This window comes from Mirounga angustirostris, unplaced genomic scaffold, assembly GCF_029215605.1.
Source record: "Mirounga angustirostris isolate CCGP_5_RB_7025 unplaced genomic scaffold, mMirAng1.0.hap1 SCAF_12, whole genome shotgun sequence".
Lineage (NCBI taxonomy): Eukaryota > Metazoa > Chordata > Mammalia > Carnivora > Phocidae > Mirounga > Mirounga angustirostris.
This window is the reverse complement of record NW_026991720.1, coordinates 9,878,446-9,900,757: the sequence shown is the minus strand read 5'-3', so window position 1 is coordinate 9,900,757 and position 22,312 is coordinate 9,878,446. Positions and strand designations below refer to the sequence as shown.

Below are 22,312 nucleotides of genomic sequence, written 5' to 3'. Positions count from 1 at the left end.
GGTACGTACAACCCCAATGATTATAGCGCATTATCAAGAATAGCCAAACTATGGAAAGAGCCCAAATGTCCATGGGCTGATGAATGGATAAAGAAGATGCAATAGACAGACGGACAGACAAACAGACACACACACACACACACACACAATGGAATATTACTCAGCCACCAAAAAGAATGAAATCTTGCCATTTGCAATGTTGTGGATGAAGCTAGTGTGTATTATGCGAAGCAAAATAAGTCAGAGAAAGATAAATACCATATGATTTCATTCATATGTGGAATTTAAGAAACAAAACAGATGAACATATAGGAAGAGATAAAAAGGGGGAAAAAAGGGAAGCAAACCATAAGAGACTCTTAACAACAGAGAACAAACTAAGGGATGATAGAGGGAGGTGGGCAGGGGGTCAGGCTAGATGGGCAATGGGGATTAGGAGGGCACTTGTTGTGATGAGCACTGGGTGTTATATGTAAGTGGTGAATCACTAAATTCCGCACCTGAAAACAATATTACTCTCTATGTTAACTATCTAGAATTTAAATAAAAATTTGGAAAAAAAAGCAGAGTATCACTTTCACAGTGGAAGAAACCAACTTAAAGGAATGCAACTGGAAACTAACCATGAGAAACCTCACACAAGCACAAGTTGAAAAAACATTCTGTAAAATTGGTCTGTGTATTTACGAGTGTCTAGGTTGTAAAAGTGAAAGATTAAGACTGAACAACTGACCCAGACTGGAGAAAACTAGAGACATGAACACTCAGTAGTACTTGCAGTTCTGAATTAGGTGTTTTTGCTATAAGAACTTGAATGGGATCTGAAGATTAGAGGGTAATAATGCACCATGGTAAACCTCCTGATTTTCATGGTTTTACTGCAGTTATGCATAAAAATATCCTGGTCTGTAAGAAGTACACATTAAACTATATGGAGGTGATAGTGTATCATATCAGCTGCTTACTATCAAATGGTTCTGGGGAAAAAAAAATTCTTTGTATTACACCTGCAACTCTGTGGTAAGTTTAAGATTCTTTCAATAAAAATAGAAATAAAAAATGGAAAGAAGAAATTAGAAATAGCGAGTATAGATACTTATTGAAAGAGTTTCTACCAGCATGTAAAAATAAGGACAATCATACTGAGGGGGTGAAAATAATAAACCTCATTCATGATGATGTTGAAGACCAGATGGAGATGCTTGAGGTATCTTAGGAGAGATTTCTGGGTTAAAAGATATAAATTTTGAAGTTAGGAAAATATAGTAATTAGAAATATGGAGTGGCTGAGAGTAATTTTATTGATGACTGTGACCTGTCAAGAAAAAGTAATAATTTATTGATTTTCTAAGGTAGGTATACATAAGAGGTAAGGCAGTAGTAGAGAGAGAGTTCCAGGTCTAGGTCATGTTTCTGGTTTTTAATCCTGGCTTCACCCATCTAGGTGTGATATATGACAAGGTTCATAACCAGTCTGTGCCCCAGTTTTTACATCAGTAAAACGGAGATAAGAATAATTTGAGTTTTCTGAAGATGAAATTAGTTAATTACATGGAAAACCTTTAGGTACTGTAACTGACATCATGTGAGCCCTCAGTGTTATCTTTACCATAGTTGTTATTCTTATAATTAACAAGACTAACAAAAATCCTCTTCTTGTAATTAGTGAATCAATTTTAAAATATACTTTGTGGTGGGAACATAAGGAATAGCATGGAGGACATTAGGAGAAGGAAGGGAAAAATGAATGGTGGGAGGAATCAGAGTGGGAGACGAACCATGAGAGACTATGGACTCTGAGAAACAAACTGAGGGTTCTAGATGGGAGGGGAGTGGAGGGATGGGCTAGCCTGGTGATGGGTATTAAGGAGGGCATGTACTGCATGGAGCACTGGGTGTTATATGAAAACAATGAATCACGGATCACTACATCAAAAACTAATGATGTATTGTATGGTGACTAACAACATAATAAAAAAATAAAATTAAAAAAAAAAACAGAAATTTTGTAAGATCAAATTGGTTATATTTTCTATTTATCTGCAACTCCTTAGAGAAATCTGATGTTATTTCTCTTTACAGAAATACAGCCAGTAGGTCTTGTTTGCTTAAACTGAAAATTAGCAAGCATATAGTAATAGCAAAGGATTGTTGCTTCCACCTTTTTCAGTAGGCTTCTGCTGAAGGAAATGATGAAAAAATACTTCATTTTGGAATCTGAGCAGTAATCACATCAGGTGTATCTTCAAGTAAGCACAGGAGTATGAAGATCTCCAGATGTATTTTCACCAGTACATCTGGGACTGTTTAAATATTGGAAAAATTGAGAGGACTACAGACTTAATTTGAATGAGCAAGAGCTGAGAATTCTAATAGTGCATATCACATAAATATGGTGATTGATTTTGTGTTCCATTTGTGTTGGTTTAATTTTGAAAACATATTGTATTTTACTGGTAAAATGTCCATTTCTATGTATCAGCTGTATTTGCTAAATTTATCAGTACATTTAAAGTACACATGACATTTTTATTTAAATAAGAAAAATTTCAGAATTCTTACATCTTCTGTATTTCCAAGTATTAGTATAAAATGAATATTCATATTTCAATTTTCTTTTCATATAACATCAACAATATATAACATGCTAAATCAATATAATTGTTCTTTGAAAATATGTTTTAACCTAACTAGGAAAATTGTAATTAATAGCAATTAATACAGTTCTGATTATAAAGGGGAACATAAAAAATATGCATTAGTTAACTTTTCTACCTAGATCATATGTAAAATAAATGAGTTGCATTTTCTTGAGAATGCCTTAGAATGTTGAGGTTCTACTCCCAGCCATCGTGTAATAGAAGACAAACTTACCCTCCTACCAACAACAGCAACAAAACCAGACAAAAATACATGAAATAGGGGGTTTCAGGACAGCAGACAACAGTCAGTGAATGACACTAATCCCTAACAGATAGGAAACAAAGGAGGTTAGTTCTACTGTTGTCCCAGTTCATGGATTTTAGAGAATTTTAAGGCAGCAAGGACAGAAAGGAAAGGCAACAAAAAATATTTGAAGAAACAGTGATCAAAACATTTTCAAAATTGATGTAAACTACAACCTCATAGATCCAAAAATCTTAATGGATTCTAAACTCAAGAAATGTGAAGAAAATGACACCAACACACATTGTAACCAAATTTCTCAAAATAAAGTGATAAGGTCTTGAAATCAGGCAGAAACAAAAAGGCATGCTACTTATATAGAACAAATGGAAGAATAATAGCAGATTTCTCACTGGAAACAATGCAAGTGAGAAGAGTATATTAAAATCTCTAAAGTACTGAAAGAAAAAAATTCTCAACATACAATTCTCCATTCAGAAAAAAATGTATTTCAAAAATGAAAGCAGAAACTTTTTTAAATGTACAAAAGCTGACAATTTATTTCTAACAGATCTGCACTACACAAAAGCTTAAAAGAAATCCTTTACGCAGAGGAAAAATGATACCAGATGGAAATAGAATCTTCAAAAAAGAATAGAATTCACTGGAAATGCTATGTATAAGGTTATGGTTCTATCTGGTTAAATTTTGGTTAAATTTTAGGTTTCTTATTTATATTTCTTTTAAATATGACTATATAAACAAATATTATGTGTTCTACAATATATGTAAAAATAAAATGTATGAAAACAATTGCACAAGAATTGAGAAAATACGAATGGAATTGTGTTTGATGTAAGGTAAAATACAAAGCTTATTTTTCTTTCTATATGGATATTTATTTCTCTTATTTTTAAAGTATTTTAAAAAATATTTGTTTGCCTAAGTGGACACAAAATGTTACATTTCTTTCAGGTGTAAGACATAGTGATTAAACTTCTCAGTAAGTTATGCTATGCTCACCACAAGTGTTACCATCTGTCACCATACAACGTTATAACAGTATCATTGACTATACTCCTCATGCTATGCCCTTTATTCCTTTGACTTATTCATTCCATAACTGGAAACCTGTTATCTCCCACTTCCCTCACCCATTTTGACTTCCCCCTCTACCCCCTTCCCTTTTGGTAACCATCAGTTTGTTCTCTTTTTATAGGTCTGATTTTGCTTTTAGTCAGTCTTTTATTTTGGAAATACAGAGTGGGCTTTGTCCATAGTTAGAAAATAACACTTTCACTTCCATGAAATATACCAATGAATTCTGAGGAGAAAATAAAATCACATGATTATATCCATAGATGCTGAAAAGTGTTTGAAAAAATTCAGTATTCTTGATTTTAAAAATACTGAATTTTTTCAAACACTTTTCAGCATCTATTTTTAGTTTATTCATTTATTTTCTTTTTTAGATTCCACATGAATGAAACCATTTGGTATTTGTCTTTCTCAGTCTGACTTATTGTTTCTCCCCTTTAACCATTTCACCTATTGCCCACCCACTTCCGGACTTATTTTTAAAAATTATTTTCCATAATATTTAAAGCGGTGATATATACTCCATATACTAAATTTAAGATATATTTATGATTTTTCACATAATTTTTTTCCATGAATATGTTTTCTAGATGGCCAAGATATGCCAGACCTTTTGCAGTCTGGAAAAGCCGCCACCATGCTCTGGCACTGACTAAAGCATGCTTTGTAGAAGAAAGGACATAGGCTTGATGTTCCTGAAGAAACCAAATTTTAGTTTTGCTCTTTTATAAATGCATAAATGAGGGCAGTTAACTTAATCACTATATGCTGCAATTTCCTAAGGTAGTAACAAGAGGAGCAAATACATTATATTATCATTATAGTCGTCTCATTACTATGGTCATTACTATGGTTACTACGTTTTAGTTATCCCTTTGAGTCTGCCTTCAGTTATTCAAGCCTGCATTTTGTGTTTTTAAAAATTTTCTGTTCTTCTTTCTTAAAAAATCCTATGACAGACTTTTGACAGAAAGCGCTTTCACAAAAATTGACAAACTGTGTCTAAATAGAAAGTTCACAGTTACAACATCTGGCTTTGTTTGTATTTCTTTGAGCTAAGTAGGAAGATTCAGCCACCCAGAGGGTTGTCTGCCTAGTCAGCAGAACAGCAGGAGCCAAAGGCAGAGAGAGGAAGGCAAGGTGTGAGGGAAGAGACAGACTGTCAATCATCCAGAGAGCACAGCACTGGAGAGAGAGTGGTTGTAGCAACGTGACAACATGAGGAAGGGTGACACAGGCAGGCTTCTCTGGTACTTTGTGTACCGAGAGACTTTAGGACTATAGAGAAGTCCGGGCATTACACCTTTGGGTTTTAAAATCCTCTAAAATCATGCACACACATGCTCGTACACACACACACACACACACACACACACTCCTGTTGTTCTACTCATGTTTTTCTTGTCTCATGTTTCAAACTTAGCTTTTGAATTGCATTTTCTGTATCCCTGTAAGCTGCTGTTCTTCCAGCAGCAAAATAGCAGTTACCCGACTTTCTAAAATCTTGGAGTAAATTATTTATGAATAAATTAATTATCATAGATACAGGAAATCTGCTAAAAATATGTGGAAGAGCTTACATTATGACCCAACTTGCATTGCTCATGGAGGATTAAAAGTTATTTTTTTGTATATGAACTTGATAAGTAGGTAAATATGGGTTTTAGAATTCTTTAAAAGGTTGTTTTTTTCCATTGGTCCCCTGAATTGGCTACAGTAATTTCAGACAAGCTAACAGGCCTTATTCCAATTGAATCAACATTTTCCTCCTGAAAGGAAAAAAGAAATGTTTATCTTTAGATGAATTAGTAGAACTAATTCATCTAAATAGATAGTGGTGCCTACTGTCTGTCCCCTCTAAATTCCCATTCTTAAAACCAAGACAAGTATTTAATTTAATTCCTTAACTACTGTATCTGGCAGTGGACATTGGCCCCTTGGCTTAATCACTCATAGGTTTCCATCTTTGGTTGTTGGGGCAGAGGCGGAAGCCAAAGAGTTCAGCTGTAGCTCGATAAATATGTTATGAAATCAGGCAGGCCGGGTACCACACAGCAGTCTCCCAAGACCAGGAATCAATTCTCATTCAGCATTTCTCCTACCCTTCCCTGCTCCCTTTGCTCCAAGATCATTAACATAAGAGATGCGGCTTTATGTTTACATGGGCTTACTTCCACCTAAGTTCAAGTCATTAAAAATAGCTGCCTAATTCTCACTAACTCAACCACTTTAATTTGCTGAGACAATATTTACTAATCCTTGGATTAATGATGCTCAGTACAACATGATTATTGTTTGCTAACCAGAACTTTTATGTAAAAACGGAAAACTGACATTTGCTCTTGTGCCTTTCCTCACCCCTGTACCAGAGTGTTTATTGGCAACTCAAGGAAATATCCTTCAAAACTGAGGGAGAAATAAAGACTTTCAGACAGACAAAAACTGAGTGAATTGATTGCCAGTAGATTTGCCCCAAAATAAATGTTAAGGGAGACTTTCAGGCTGATGTAATATAACACTTGACAGAAACAAGGATCCACACAAAAATATGGAAATGGAAGAAATAAAAATAAAACATATTCCATTAATTATACCTGTTATAAAACTATTTAAAGCAAAAGAGTAGCAGTGTACTATGCGTTTGTAGCACATGTAAAAATAAAATACGTGACAAAAAATGTATAAAGGATGGAAAGACCCATTGGGAATATACTATTGTAAGGTCCTTACATGACATATGGAGTGGTGTAATACTATTTGAAGATAGATTCTTATTATTTAAAGATGTATACCATAAGCCCTAGAACAATATTTAAAATATTTGCAAACTAAAAATAAATCAACAGTATAGATAAAAATGAATTTTTAAAAATCTCATTGGGGAGGGTATGTGCTATGGTGAGGGCTGTGAATTGTGTAAGACTGTTGAATCACAGACCTGTACCTCTGAAACAAATCATACATTATATGTTTAAAAAAAAAAAAAAAAAGAAGATAGCAGGAAGGGAAAAATGAAGAGGGGGAAATCGGAGGGGGAGACGAACCATGAGAGACTATGGACTCTGAGAAACAAACTGAGGGTTTTAAAGGGGAGGGGAGTGGGGGGATGGGTTAGCCTGGTGATGGGTATTAAAGAGGGCACATTCTGCATGGAGCACTGGGTGTTATGCACAAACAATGAATCATGGAACACTACATCAAAAGCTAATGATGTAATGTACAATGATTAACATAACAATACAAATTTTAAAAAAACTGATGATGTAACGTATGGTGATTAACATAACATAATAAATTTAAAAATAAATAAATAAATAAACAATACCTGGACCCACATGTCAGGGAAAAGTCAGAAAGAAAAAGAAAAAAACAAAACAAAACAAGACTCTTCATTTTCAGGGTGCCTGGGTGGCTCAGTTGGTAAGCGACTGCCTTCAGCTCAGGTCATGATCCTGGAGTCCTGGGATCGAGTCCCACATTAGGCTCTCTGCTCAGCAGGGAGTCTGCTTCTCCCTCTGACCCTCCCCCCTCTCATGCTCTCTCTCTATCTCATTCTCTCTCTCAAATAAATAAATAAATCTTTAAAACAACAACAACAAGAATCTTCATTTTCACAGGGCAGTGTACTGAATGACACAGTAGGCAACCTTTGGTGTTGGATATATTCATTACGGAGCCTCCAGGAGGAGCTGGGGGAGGGCTCTAGCACCACCTCCCATAGACAAGGATCACTAGTCCTTCTAGACTAGGAGATACTAGTCTTCTCGTTCTTATGTAAAGTGTGAACAGAAGCAGTATTACAAAATCATTACTGCTTTTATTGACATATCATTTAAATACTAACCTTATGCTTTTCTATATAGCAACTTCAAAAAAAAAAAATATCTCATTAACCAAAAATGGCAGAAAAGGAAAAAGAAACAAACAGATAGAAAAAATGGGAAACAGCTATCAAAATGGTATTTTAACCCAATCTTATCAATAATATTAAACAATATAGTATCAATTAAAATACAGAGATTGTCGTGTTGAGATGAATGAGCAATATCCAACTGTAGGCGGTCTATAAGAAAGTCACTTTAAAAAATAAAGGCATGAATTGGTTAAAAGAAAAATGATAGAGAAGATCTAACATGTAAATTCCTTTTTTTTTTTTTAAAAAAAGGAACTAAAACTGTTATATTAAATCAGACAAAATAGACTTCAGAACAAGGAATTTACCAGGACTAAAAAGGGATATTATGCAGTCATAAAGGGGTCAGCTCTCCAAGAAACTTAAAGACTCTAAACTGTATGGACTAATCAGAGCTTCAAAATAAATGCAGCAAAATTTGCTAGAACTGAAAGGAGAAATATACCTGTCCACAATTACAGTTGGAGACATCAACCTCTGTCACGCTCTCTCAGTAATTGTTGGAATATATATACCAAAACTCTGCCAGTAAAAATTTCCTATTATTTACTCAGACATAAAATCTCCTATCATCTTTAATTTCTACCTTTCCAAAATCTCATCTTACACAACATTTATATACTGTATGAGCACACTCCTACTCACTCAAGGAATAGGTGTAATCTCTAAGAATCATATAAAGTTGGAAAGCCAGACCTATGTATCATATCTGTTAAAAATTAACAACCAATGGATGTATTAAGTAGCAATTATTAGAAAACAAGTTTATAACTTGGGGAAAAAAGCACATTTCTCTCAATCTGTTTCATCAAAATGATCATGAAGAGAGTCAAGCATATGAAAATATTACTGGGGGGGCGGAGCAAGATGGCAGAGGAGTAGGAGACCTGGATTTCGTTTCCTCTCAGGAATTCGGCTGGATAGGGATCAAACCATTCTGAACACCTACGAACTCAACAGGAGATCGAAGAAAAGAAGAGCAACAACTCTCTCATCAGAAAAGCGACCACTTTCTGGAAGGTAGGACGTGCGGAGAAGTGAATCCGAGGCGATATTCGGGAGGATAGACGGCGGGGGAGGGGCCTCTGTCGGCCGCTTCTGGCAAGTGATAGAACCACGGAGCACAAAATCGGAACTTTTAGAAGTCGGCTCCGCTGAGGGACGTCACTCTGGTGGCTAAGCGGGGGTGGAACCCTCTGGGACAGTGGGGTCTCAGGACCCTCGGGGTCACAGAAAGACCGGGGGTGCCTGAGTGTGGCCGAGCTCCCAGGTAACGGAGCGGGGAAGCCGGCTGCAGAGGCGGAGCCCAGGCGCGGGCTCTCAGCTCGGGGTCGCCATAAACCGTGATCCGCGGCACAGTCGGGCCCCTGCTCCTCCAGCAGGGACCCGACAAGCGGCAGATCCGGGGAGACTCACCTTCCTCCCCCGGGGGGAGCCGTGCAGGAGGGCACCGCAGGGATCTGCTGGGTTTGGAGACTCCACACGGGGTCGGTGCCAGAGATAGAAATGCGCGGTCACAGGCCGGGTGAGCACGGAGTGCGGCCGGAGACGGGGAGACGGGAGCGACTGACGGCTTTTCTCTGGGGGCGCACTGAGGAGCGGGGCCCCGAGTTCTCGGCTCCTCCGGGGTGGAGATTGGGGGCCGCCATGTTCACTCTCCGCCTCCAAAGCTGGACGGAAAGCTCGCAGGGAACAAAAGCCCCGGAGAGCAAACCCGAGCAGATGACTTAGCCGGGAGGGGGCAAGGGCGGGGCAATTCCGCCTCCGGCAGAGACATTTGGAAACCACGGCAACAGGCCCCTCCCCAGAAGATCAGCGAGAACAGCCGGCCAAGACCAAGTTCACCGATCAATGAGAACGGCAGAACTCCAGCGCTAGGGGAATACTGCACATAGAATCCATGGCTTTTTTACCATGATTCTTTGTCTTTCAAAGGTAATTTTTTTTAACTGTTTTTTTTTTTTTTTTGGATTTTTCTTTTTCCCTTTTTCAACCAACATCTTGTCAATCCCTTTTTTTAAAAAAACATTTTTATTTTTCATTTTTAGAGTCATATTCTATCCATTCATAGTAGTTACCCGTATTTTTGGCATATATATATAAGTTGTTCTCTCTTTAAAATTTTGAGATAGTTTCTTCTAACAGATTAAAATATACCCTAAATCTCTAGTATATGGTGTTTTCTACTCCCCTGCCTGATCACATTCTCTCCCTTTTTTTTTCTTTTTTCTCTTTTTAAATCCTCTTTCTTTTTTCAAACAACTTATCAATTCCTTTTATAAAATTTTTTATAATTTCCATCTTTACAGTCATATTCCATCCCTTCATCATATCAACCCTTATTTTTGTACATATATAAATTTTACTTTCTTTAAAATTTTGGGAGGCACTATCTTCTAACAGACCAAAATACACCCAAAATCTAGTGTGTGGCACTGATCTATATACCAGCCTGATCATATTTGATCACATTCTGGTTTTTTGTTGTTGTTGTTTTGTTTTGTTTGTTTTTGTTTGTTTTTAACTTTATCTTTTTCTTTTTTCTCTCTTTCCATTTCTTTTTCCACTGCTTCAGGTCTTTTCTGATTTGTTTAGAGTATATTTTCTGGGGACATTGTTACTCTGCTAGCATTTTGTTCTCTCATTAATCTATTCTCCTCTGCACAAAATGACAAGACGGAAAAAATCACCTCAACAAAAAGAACAAGAGGTAGTACGGACTGCCAGGGACCTACTCAATACGGACATTAGTACGATGTCAGATCTAGAGTTCAGAATCATCACTTTAAAGATACTAGCTGGGCTTGAAAAAAATATGGAAGTTATTAGAGAAACCCTTTCTGGAGAAGTAAAAGAGCTAAAATCTAACCAAGTAGAAATCAAAAAGGCTATTAATGAGGTGCAATCAAAAATGGGGGCGCTAACTGCTAGGATAAATGAGGCAGAAGAGAGAATCAGTAATATAGAAGACCAAATGATGGAAAATAAAGAAGCTGAGAAAAAGAGAGATAAACAACTACTGGATCACGAGGGCAGAATTCGAGAGATAAGCGATACCATAAGACGAAACAATAATAGAAAAATTGGGATCCCAGAAGAAGAAGAAAGAGAGAGAGGGGCAGAAGGTATAATGGAGCAAATTATAGCAGAGAACTTCCCTAATTTGGGGAAGGAAACAGGCATCAAAATCCAGGAAGTACAGAGAACCCCTCTCAAAATCAATAAAAATAGGTCAACACCCCGACATCTAATAGTAAAACTTACGAGTCTCATAGACAAAGAGAAAATCCTGAGAGCAGCTCGGGAGAAGAGATATGTAACCTACAATGGTAGAAACATTAGATTGGCAACAGACCTATCCACAGAGGCCTGGCAGGCCAGAAAGGACTGGCAGGATATATTCAGAGCACTAAATGAGAAAAATATGCAGCCAAGAATACTCTATCCAGCTAGGCTGTCATTGAAAATTGAAGGAGAGATAAAAAGCTTCCAGGACAAACAAAAACTAAAGGAATTTGCAAACACAAAACCAGCCCTACAGGAAAACTTGAAAGGGGTCCTCTAAGCAAAGAGAGAGCCTAAAAGCAACATAGACCAGAAAGGAACACAGACAATATACGGTAACAGTCACCTTACAGGCAATACAATGGCACTAAGTTCCTATCTTTCAATAGTTACCCTGAATGTAAATGGGCTAAATGCCCCAATCAAAAGACACAGGCTATCAGGTTGGATTAAAAAACAAGACCCATCGATATGCTGTCTGCAAGAGACTCATTTTAGAACCAAAGACACCCCCAGATTGAAAGGGAGGGGGTGGAAAACCATTTACCATGCTAATGGACACCAAAAGAAAGCTGGGGTGGCAATCCTTATATCAGACAAATTAGATTTTAAACCAAAGACTGTAATAAGAGATGAGGAAGGACACTATATCCTACTTAAAGGGTCTATCCAACAAGAAGATCTAACAATTGTAAATATCTATGCCCCTAACATGGGAGCAGCCAATTATATAAGGCAATTAATAACAAAAGCAAAGAAACACATCGACAACAATACAATAATAGTGGGGGACTTTAACACCCCCCTCACTGAAATGGACAGATCGTCTAAGCAAAAGATCAACAAGGAAATAAAGACTTTAAATGGCACACTGGACCAAATGGACTTCACAGACATATTCAGAACATTACATCCCAAAGCAACGGAATACACATTCCTCTCTAGTGCCCATGGAACATTCTCCAGAATAGATCACATCCTAGGTCATAAATCAGGTCTCAACCGGTACCAAAAGATTGGGATCATTCCCTGCCTATTTTCAGACCACAATGCTTTGAAACTAGAACTCAATCACAAGAGGAAAGTCAGAAAGAACTCAAATACATGGAGGCTAAAGAGCACCCTACTGAAGAATGAATGGGTCAACCAGGAAATTAAAGAAGAATTAAAAAAAATACATAGAAACCAATGAAAATGAAAACACAACTATTCAAAATCTTTCGGATGCAGCAAAGGCAGTCCTAAGAGGAAAGTATATAGCAATACAAGCCTTTCTCAAGAAACAAGAAAGGTCTCAAGTACACAACCTAACCCTACACCTAAAGGAGCTGGAGAAAGAACAGCAAATAAAGCCTAAACCCAGCAGGAGAAGAGAAATCATAAAGATCAGAGCAGAAATCAATGAAATAGAAACTAAAAGAACAGTAGAACAGATCAACGAAACTAGGAGCTGGTTCTTTGAAAGAATTAACAAGATTGATAAACCCCTGGCCAGACTTATCAAAAAGAAAAGAGAAATGACACAAATCAACAAAATCATGAATGAAAGAGGAGAGATCACAACCAACACCAAAGAAATACAAACAATTATAAGAACATATTATGAGCAACTCTATGCCAGCAAATTAGATAACCTGGAAGAAATGGAGGCATTCCTAGAGATGTATCAACTACCAAAACTGAACCAGGAAGAAATAGAAAACCTGAACAGACCTATAACCACTAAGGAAATTGAAGCAGTCATCAAAAATCTCCCAACAAAAAAAAGCCCAGGGCCAGATGGCTTCTCAGGGGAATTCTACCAAACATTTAAAGAAGAATTAATACCTATCCTTCTGAAACTGTTCCAAAAAATAGAAATGGAAGGAAAACTTCCAAACTCATTTTATGAGGCCACCATTACCTTGATCCCCAAACCAAAGACCCCATCAAAAAGGAGAATTACAGACCAATATCCTTCATGAACATGGATGCAAAAATTCTCACCAAAATACTAGCCAATAGGATCCAACAGTACATTAAAAGGATTATTCACCACGACCAAGTGGGATTTATCCCTGGGCTGCAAGGTTGGTTCAACATCCGCAAATCAATCAATGTGATACAATACATTAACAAAAGAAAGAACAAGAATCATATGATCCTCTCAATAGATGCAGAAAAAGCTTTTGACAAAGTACAGCATCCTTTCTTGATCAAAACTCTTCAGAGTATAGGCATAGAGGGTACATACCTCAATATCATAAAAGCCATCTATGAAAAACCTACAGCAAATATCATTCTCAATGGGGAAAAACTGAGAGCTTTCCCCCTAAGGTCAGGAACGCGGCAGGGATGTCCACTATCACCACTGCTATTCAAAATAGTATTGGAAGTCGTAGCCACAGCAATCAGACAACAAAAAGAAATAAAAGGCATCCAAATTGGCAAAGAAGAAGTCAAACTCTCACTCTTTGCAGATGATATGATACTTTATGTGGAAAACCCAAAAGACTCCACCCCAAAACTGCTAGAACTCATACAGGAATTCAGTAAAGTGGCAGGATATAAAATCAGTGCACAGAAATCAGTGGCATTCCTATACACCAACAACAAGACAGAAGAAAGAGAAATTAAGGAGTCGATCCCATTTACAATTGCACCCAAAACCATAAGATACCTAGGAATAAATCTAACCAAAGAGGCAAAGAATCTGTACTCAGAAAACTATAAAATACTCATGAAAGAAATTGAGGAAGACGCAAAGAAATGGAAAAACGTTCCATGTTCATGGATTGGAAGAACAAATATTGTGAAGATGTCAATGCTACCTAGAGCAATCTACACATTCAATGCAATCCCCATCAAAATACCATCCACTTTTTTCAAAGAAATGGAACAAATAATCCTAAAGTTTGTATGGAACCAGAAAAGACCCCGCATAGCCAGAGGAATGTTGAAAAAGAAGGGCAAAGCTGGCGGCATCACAATTCCGGACTTTCAGCTCTATTACAAAGCTGTCATCATCAAGACAGCATGGTACTGGCCCAAAAACAGACACATAGATCAGTGGAACAGAATAGAGAGCCCAGAAATGGACCCTCAACTCTATGGTCAACTCATCTTTGACAAAGCAGGAAAGAATGTCCAATGGAACAAAGACAGTCTCTTCAACAAATGGTGTTGGGAAAATTGGATAGCCACATGCAGAAGAATGAAACTGGACCATTTCCTTACACCACACACAAAAATAGACTCCAAATGGTTGAAAGACCTCAACGTGAGACAGGAGTCCATCAAAATCCTAAAGGAGAACACAGGCAGCAACCTCTTCGACCTCAGCCGAAGCAACTTCTTCCTAGAAACATCGCCAAAGGCAAGGGAAGCAAGGGCAAAAATGAACTATTGGGACTTCATCAAGATAAAAAGCTTTTGCAAAGCAAAGGAAACAGTCAACAAAACCAAAAGACAGCCGAAGAATGGGAGAAGGTATTTGCAAATGACATATCAGATAAAGGGCTAGTATCCAAAATCTATAAAGAACTCATCAAACTCAACACCCAAAGAACAAAGAATCCAATCAAGAAATGGGCAGAAGACATGAACAGACATTTTTCCAAAGAAGACATCCAGATGGCCAACAGACACATGAAAAAGTGCTCAATATCGCTCGGCATCAGGGAAATCCAAATCAAAACCTCAATGAGATACCACCTCACACCAGTCAGAATGGCTAAAATTAACAAGTCAGGAAACGACAGATGTTGGTGGGGATGCGGAGAAAGGGGGACCCTCCTACACTGTTGGTGGGAATGCAAGCTGGTGCATCCACTCTGGAAAACAGTATGGAGGTTCCTCAAAAAGTTGAAAATAGAGCTACCATATGATCCAGCAATTGCACTACTGGGTATTTACCCCAAAGATACAAAAGTAGGGATCCGAAAGGGTACATGCACCCCGATGTTTATAGCAGCAATGTCCACAGTAGCCGAACTGTGGAAGGAGCCAAGATGTCCATCGACAGATGAATGGATAAAGAAGACGTGGTATATATGCACAATGGAATATTATGCAGCCATCAAAATGAATAAGATCTTGCCATTTGCAACGACGTGGATGGAACTGGAGGGTATTATGTGGAGCTAAATAAGTCAAAAAGAGAAAGACATGTATCATATGACCTCACTGATATGAGGAATTCTTAATCGCAGGAAATAAACTGAGGGTTGCTGGAGTGGGGGGTGGGGTGGGAGGGATGGGGTGACTGGGTGATAGATACTGGGGAAGGTATGTGCTCTGGTAAACGCTGTGAATTGTGCAAGACTGTTGAATCTCAGATCTCTACCTCTGAAACAAATAATGCAATATATGTTAAGAAAAAAAAAGAAGAAGAAGAAGGTAGCAGGAGGGGAAGAATGAAGGGGGGAAATCGGAGGGGGAGACGAACCATGAGAGACGATGGACTCTGAAAAACAAACTGAGGGTTCTAGAGGGGAGGGGGGTGGGAGGATGGGTTAGCCTGGTAATGGGTATTGAGGAGGGCACATTCTGCATGGAGCATTGGGTGTTATGCACAAACAATGAATCATGGAACACTACATCTAAAACTAATGATGTAATGTATGGGGATTAACATAAGAATAAAAAATAATAATAATAATAATTTTAAAAAAAGAAAATATTACTAAGTCTTCCTAATGGAACAATTGCTGGTGTCATGGGAAAACTTCATGGAAACTCACTAATACTAAAACTGGAAGAGCTGCTTGTATTCTAGGTCACTTTGAACTGTTCTACTGACATCAAGAATGTGTTCACATTAAAAATGTAAGCCTCCTCAGCTATCTGTAATAGCTTGTCCATAAGACAAGAACACAGTCACTTTATTTTTCTTAGCTGTGTACACCAGAAGGAATGGAAGGAGAAGTTTAGATGGAGGCGTTTTGATTTAAACACTTCAGTGATGACTCATTATTTTAAAGGTTTGTTTTTGGTTTTTTTGTTTGTTTGTTTGCTTTTGCCTTTTGGAAACAAACTAGCAACATAATTTTCATTATGACAATATGATTTCTTCGCCATTAAAGCAACGTGATGAATAAAGGTAACAAATCTCTCTGAACTTATTTGTAACTAAAATAATTCTAAAGAAAATCTTGACAAATGAAATTTTTAAAAAGTCCTTACAACATTTTTGGGATCTTTAAGAATAGTTTACTTCCGAAAGCAGAGGTATACAGAGTTCACACAGAGGTCTGTAAGAATAGTTTACTTCTGAAAGCAGAAGTATAGAATGGCTAAAGAAGAGGAGAGTTCATAAAACCCAAGTCTATTGTTAACCTGGGTAGTAGGTTGACAATGGGCTAGGTCTTATCATGAGGCAACTGAAGCTAGAGCAGTTCCATGCATCAGGAAGAGTGCAGGGCAGCCAAGTAAAGCAATAAGACCCAGGCAGATGACAGACAAATTTGACTCTCCAAATCTACTACGCAATTTTCGAATAATTTAACTGAGAGTTGAGCATGTGTTTGCTGGCACAGCCCGATTGAAGGATGGAACTGACTACATAAAGATGGAGCTTTTCAAGGGACTAATACAGAATACTCTTCTCTATCACATATACTCCTGAGTTGGCTGCACCTGGCAGTGGGGGATAGTACTGAGTTTTGTAATATAAGAAACAAATTTTTACTAAAAAAATATAAAGCCATCTGTGATTTCACCTCTCACTCTCTTCATATGCTTACTTCACTCTCCAATTCTCTCCGGGTTGACTCAAACCCTGAGCTCCAACTCTTCCGCTTATTCAGTGTTGTTATATATTAACTTTTCAGCACTCCAATTGAGATTCTCATCCCCTACGTGCTCCCACTGATCTCACTGAAAACTTCATAGTCAGTGGCTGCACGCTTTTAATAAAGCACTGAGGATAATCTGTCACACTTGTTTATGTACGTGTCAAAATCGGCTCTTTTTAAATTTTTTTAAAGATTTTATTTATTTGAGAGCGCGCGAGAGAGTGAGCCAGAGAGAGAGAAAGAAAAGGAATAGGGGGAGGGGCAGAGGGAGAGAGAGAAGGAGACTCTCCGCTGAGCAGGGAGCCCCACATGAGGCTTGATCCCAGGACTCTGGGATCATGATCTGAGCCGAAGGCAGACGCTTAACCAACTGAACCACCCAGGTGCCCCGTTCTATTTAAAATTTAAACCCTTTAAAGTGTCGAGTTCTTTCATTTGTGTATTCTCTTGTTCTGGAACAATACCTGGCATATAGTAAGTACTTAACTAATATCTGTTGAATGCAGTTACATGTAGTCAAATGATGAAGGAGGACTGTTGCTTGGAAACAAGTATTCTGAGACAGAATACAGGGTCTTGGAGTACAAAGCAGGTACCAATTGCCTGGATTTCATTGCAAAATGGAGGGGGTGGCAAAATGGAGGGGTTGGCAGATATTTGGAGCTCTGATGTTTTATATCTATATGTGTTTCCTTATACACATATTTAAATATGCACCTGGTAATTTGAATTTACAAATCGAAAAAAAAGTCATAATTTTTAAAAGAACAATATAAACATACAAAATCAATATATATAATAAAAATACTTGGCAGTTTTACATTTATAACACAAATTCTGTTTTATGTTAAAATTAAGTTGAATTTTATTCCATTCAATAAACTCTTCCTTTTACTCAGAAAAGAGTGCTAGCCATAAAATAACTTTTAACTTTTGCCTATATCTGTGATGATGTCTAGTTTTATGAGTAAAATAATCATAGTGCTATTTAAATATTATTTCCATAGAGTGAAAGTAATGTTTAAATTTAATGATATTTTATATCATGATATATGAAAGGTTTACATCTCACATTATTATCACCACTATATGGTTCTCAGTCTCTATTATATAATGTTTTAAATCCATGAGATTACTTAAAATAATAGGCTGGAGTTCCCTTGCCTCAAGTTTTGCATTATAAAGTTTATCTAACATATCATATTTTTAACTACCAGTGTCATGTATCTTATCTAAGCCTCAAGAGATATTATCCACACATTACCACATTCATGTTCATAAAATAGAAAATGTTCAAGGACAACCTTTTATATGTATATGTGTGTTTGAGTGAGTGCTGGCTATTAAGAAAGCTAATGTGGGAAGGGAAGGTAGAAACTATTGTGTTGTTCTGTTGTAATCTGATAAATTGTGGCTATCCAGAAATTTCAGTCAATAGACAAACCATGAGATGGGCGCCTGGGTGGCTCAGTTGGTTAAGCGACTGCCTTCGGCTCAGGTCATGATCCTGGAGTCCCGGGATCGAGTCCCGCATTGGGCTCTCTGCTCGGCAGGGAGTCTGCTTCTCCCTCTGACCTTCCCCCTCTCATGCTCTCTCTCTCTCTCTCTCATTCTCTCTCTCAAATAAATAAAATCTTTAAAAAAAAAAAAAAGACAAACCATGAGAGACTATGGACTCTGAGAAACAAACTGAGGGTTCTAGAGGGCAGGGCATGGGGGGATGGGTTAGCCTGGTGATGGGTATTAAGGAGGGCATGTACTGCATGGAGCAAACAATGAATCATGGAACACTACATCAAAAACTAATGATGTAATGTATGGTAATTAACATAACATAATAATAATAAAAAAAGGGCGCCTGGGTGGCTCAGTTGGTTAAGCGACTGCCTTCGGCTCAGGTCATGATCCTGGAGTCCCAGGATCGAGTCCCGCATTGGACTCCCTGCTCAGCAGGGAGTCTGCTTCTCCCTCTGATCCTCCCCCCTCTCATGCTCTATCTCATTCTCACTCTCAAATAAATAAATAAAATCTTTTAAAAAAATAATTAAAAAAAATAATAATAATAATAAAAAAGAAATTTCAGTCAATAGAAAGCTTCCCTTGGAGTAACAAAAGTTTTCTTTTGGCATTTTCATACCTAAATATTAACACCCTCAGTTGTTTTAGAAGCAGTTTCAGAGACATTGTGACCCTTGGGAAATTATGGAAATGGGTCCGATATTATAATATTCCAGTCTTTTTGCCTTTTGTTTTTTAGCCCTCCTTCAATTTAAACTCTCCAATATCTATTTTAAATTTTGAAAATTCTGGCTGCACATGATACTGACCACAATTATTTTGTCATTTTTGTGAAATGCTTATCTATCCTCCTTTTATTTTTCATTATTTTAAAACTATCATTTCCAGTGGTAGTGATAGTTTTAAAACTACAATAGCAACTTTTTCATTTAGAAATTACTCTAAATGATTGAGACTGCCTGCCATTATATAACTTTTTTTTAAAAAAAGACTTTATTTCTAATAATAATGACAATAATAACACATACTATGAGTAGGTGCTCTTCTAAGTACTTTCTATATTTTTCACAATTTCTGCTTCATAAAAACTCTATGAGGTATATACTATTATCAGCTCCATTTCACCTGTATGGAAACTGAGGCACAGAGAAGTTAAATGACCCAAGAGTGAGATCACCCAGGTGCAGACCCATTATCTATCCTCATTGAAATTTAAGATATAAAAGGTTGACAGCCATATAGAAAATTTTTTAATACTTAAATATTTCCCCAAGTTATGTTTTATGGGTCAGCTTAATTTTACAACCATCATTTATTTCTCATCTAGAACTATCTTTATTTGTCTATTTATGACAAGTTTTTTGTTGGGTCTCTGTGATGGTTGATTGTATGCATTGACTTAGCTAGGCTCTGGCACAGTTGTTCGGTCAAATATTAGTCTTGTTGTTGCTGTGAAGGTATTTTGTCTAAGTGATAAACATTTATAATCCAATTACATTTAAGAGGATTACTCTCCTGTGAATGGGACTTATCCAATCAGTTGAAGGATCCTGAGAGCAAAAGTTGATATTTCTTGGAGAAAAAAAGGAATTCTGTCCCAAGACTCTAACAGAGATCTTTTCTGAGTTTCTAGCCTGCGGTCCTGCCCTACAAATTTCAGATGTACAGCCCTCAAAAGTCTGCCCAAAATCTCTCTGAAAAACCCTAACCTGGAACCCTTGCTTGCCCATACATATAATCAATCTTCAATCATTATTGAGTAAATATTACCTTTTTGACCAATTTTAGAGTTAAATATATCATGAAGATGTAATGTGAATGTTACCATATATGTACTTAGAAATTCTATAAAGTATCAAAATGAAACCTTCCTCATTTTTGTTTATTTTTTATTTTGTTTTTAAGTAATCTCTACACCCAACATGGGGCTCGAACTCACAACCCCGAGATCAATAGTCACATGCTCTACCCACTGAGCCAGCCAGGTGACCCTCATTCCTCATTTTTAAATCTTGAATTAGTTTTACCATTATAGTTCTTTTATAAGGTTAGAAAAATTGGTTAAATATTGGAAAATAATGATACACTAAGAAAATTACTCTAATTGTGAAATCTATTTTCTTTGATACAGGTTCACGTGAATGACTTTATTTTTTTTCCTATTTATTTCCTCTGCTTGTGATTCTTTATGAGAGTGATGAGAAAAGGAAGCCAGGATGGCAGCCAACAAATTGGGTTCCAGACTGTCTCCTCATTCTTCTTTTGTTCTCATCATTATCATCACTAGGAGGTAAGTTTGACTTCCCTTTCTGGCTTGATTATCTTTTTCCTTTATATAAATAGCATTTGTGTGAGAATTGAAAGTTTTATTATTGGAAAAAATCTAGGATGGAAAAGATAAGCATAGCTGACCATATTGGTCCGCTAATAACGTTTTATTAGATCTACAGGCTCAGCCTGTTAAAATGAATGGAGTTTCCCTTAATAGGGAGCATTTCAAATTTTTGTGCCCTCATTTTTCTTTTTCTGACCATGAAGAGAGATTTTAAATCTAGTATGGAAAAATTTAAATTCTTTCTAATAATGTAAGTCTACTTAGTGTGCATTAATTTTAGGGGACACTAACATTAGTGTTCTCATAGGGTTGAGTATTCTCTACTTTCCATAAATGAGCTATCCAAAAATTCACTCAAGCAGAGGTATTGTTATATGCATACATGATAACGTAGGTATTTTAAGCCATTAAATGTGTGTTGTAGCTAAAGTAGAAAAAAAAAAAACTTAAACATATTGTCACTGTCCTAAGAATAGCCAGTAATTTTAAACTGATTTATTGGCCCATGATTTCAAATACATACTACATATGGAAAACAAACACAAAAATGTCTTGAGATGTTACAAGGGTATATAGCAAAAGTGTTTATTCAAAAAAAGAAGTTTATGTATACTTATTAAAAAGAGTTTAAAAGAAATCATGATCCTACATGACCGTTAGAAAAACTAGAGAGAGAAGTTCAAGAACGGTGCCTCTGAAGATGTGGATAGTTGCTGCCCAAAGTCAGATACACCCACGTGTGGGTCTTGGACCAAAGCACAGGAATGCAGGTTGCAAAGGGAGTTTGTGGGGAAATCTGCAGTGCTCACTACAAAGGCAGACTGGAAGCTAGGGGGTAGGTCCCAGAAGCATCTGCATTTGCCACATGGGAGTCTGTGAAGTAAACAGCAAAGTCGACAAACTGATGAAGCCTCTAGGAAATCACTCATGACCTCCCAATGGTTATTGTCTCACTTCTGCTTTGTGAATCTGAAGGAAATTCCCATCACTGGACATCTCTAAGAACTACACAGAAACAGTGCCCAGGCAGGGATGGAAGTGTTGGTCACAGTGCCAACTTGACCATGGATAGCCAGTTACAAATAATCTAGCTTATATATATATATTATATATATATATAATATATTATTATATATATATATTGCAATAACTCTAGGAGAACCAAAGTTAAGGAAAGTCTAACACAAAATATGAAACCTGAATAATTACACCAAACAGACTTGGAGGTAAGACTAATTGGGAAATCACAATTAAAGTCCCTATAGAGGAGTTTTTTTCTTTTGTTTTGTTTTTACAATAAGAATTAATGAAGCTGAAACCAAGAGAAGCAGATGTGAGAAACCAGGTTATGCAGAAGGAAAGGAAAAGAATAGGATTAGTGTCTCATGAGACTTGACTGGGAATTGTGCTCTGGGACCAGATAAACTTTGTTAGACCCTTTGGCACATTTTTCTCCTTGTTTTATCTGGTAAATGTAGATTTTTGGTACTTGCAAAAAAAAGT

The 22,312-nt window shown here is 37.0% G+C and overlaps 1 non-coding gene across 1 annotated transcript; it reads right to left on the bottom strand.

Annotated features, from left to right (window-relative positions):
- Nucleotides 1-20,388: 20,388 nt before the first annotated feature.
- Nucleotides 20,389-20,461, bottom strand: TRNAN-AUU (transfer RNA asparagine (anticodon AUU)). Its single transcript has one exon. It is a non-coding gene; the product is annotated as a tRNA-Asn (tRNA).
- Between the last annotated feature and the right edge of the window lie 1,851 nt (nt 20,462-22,312).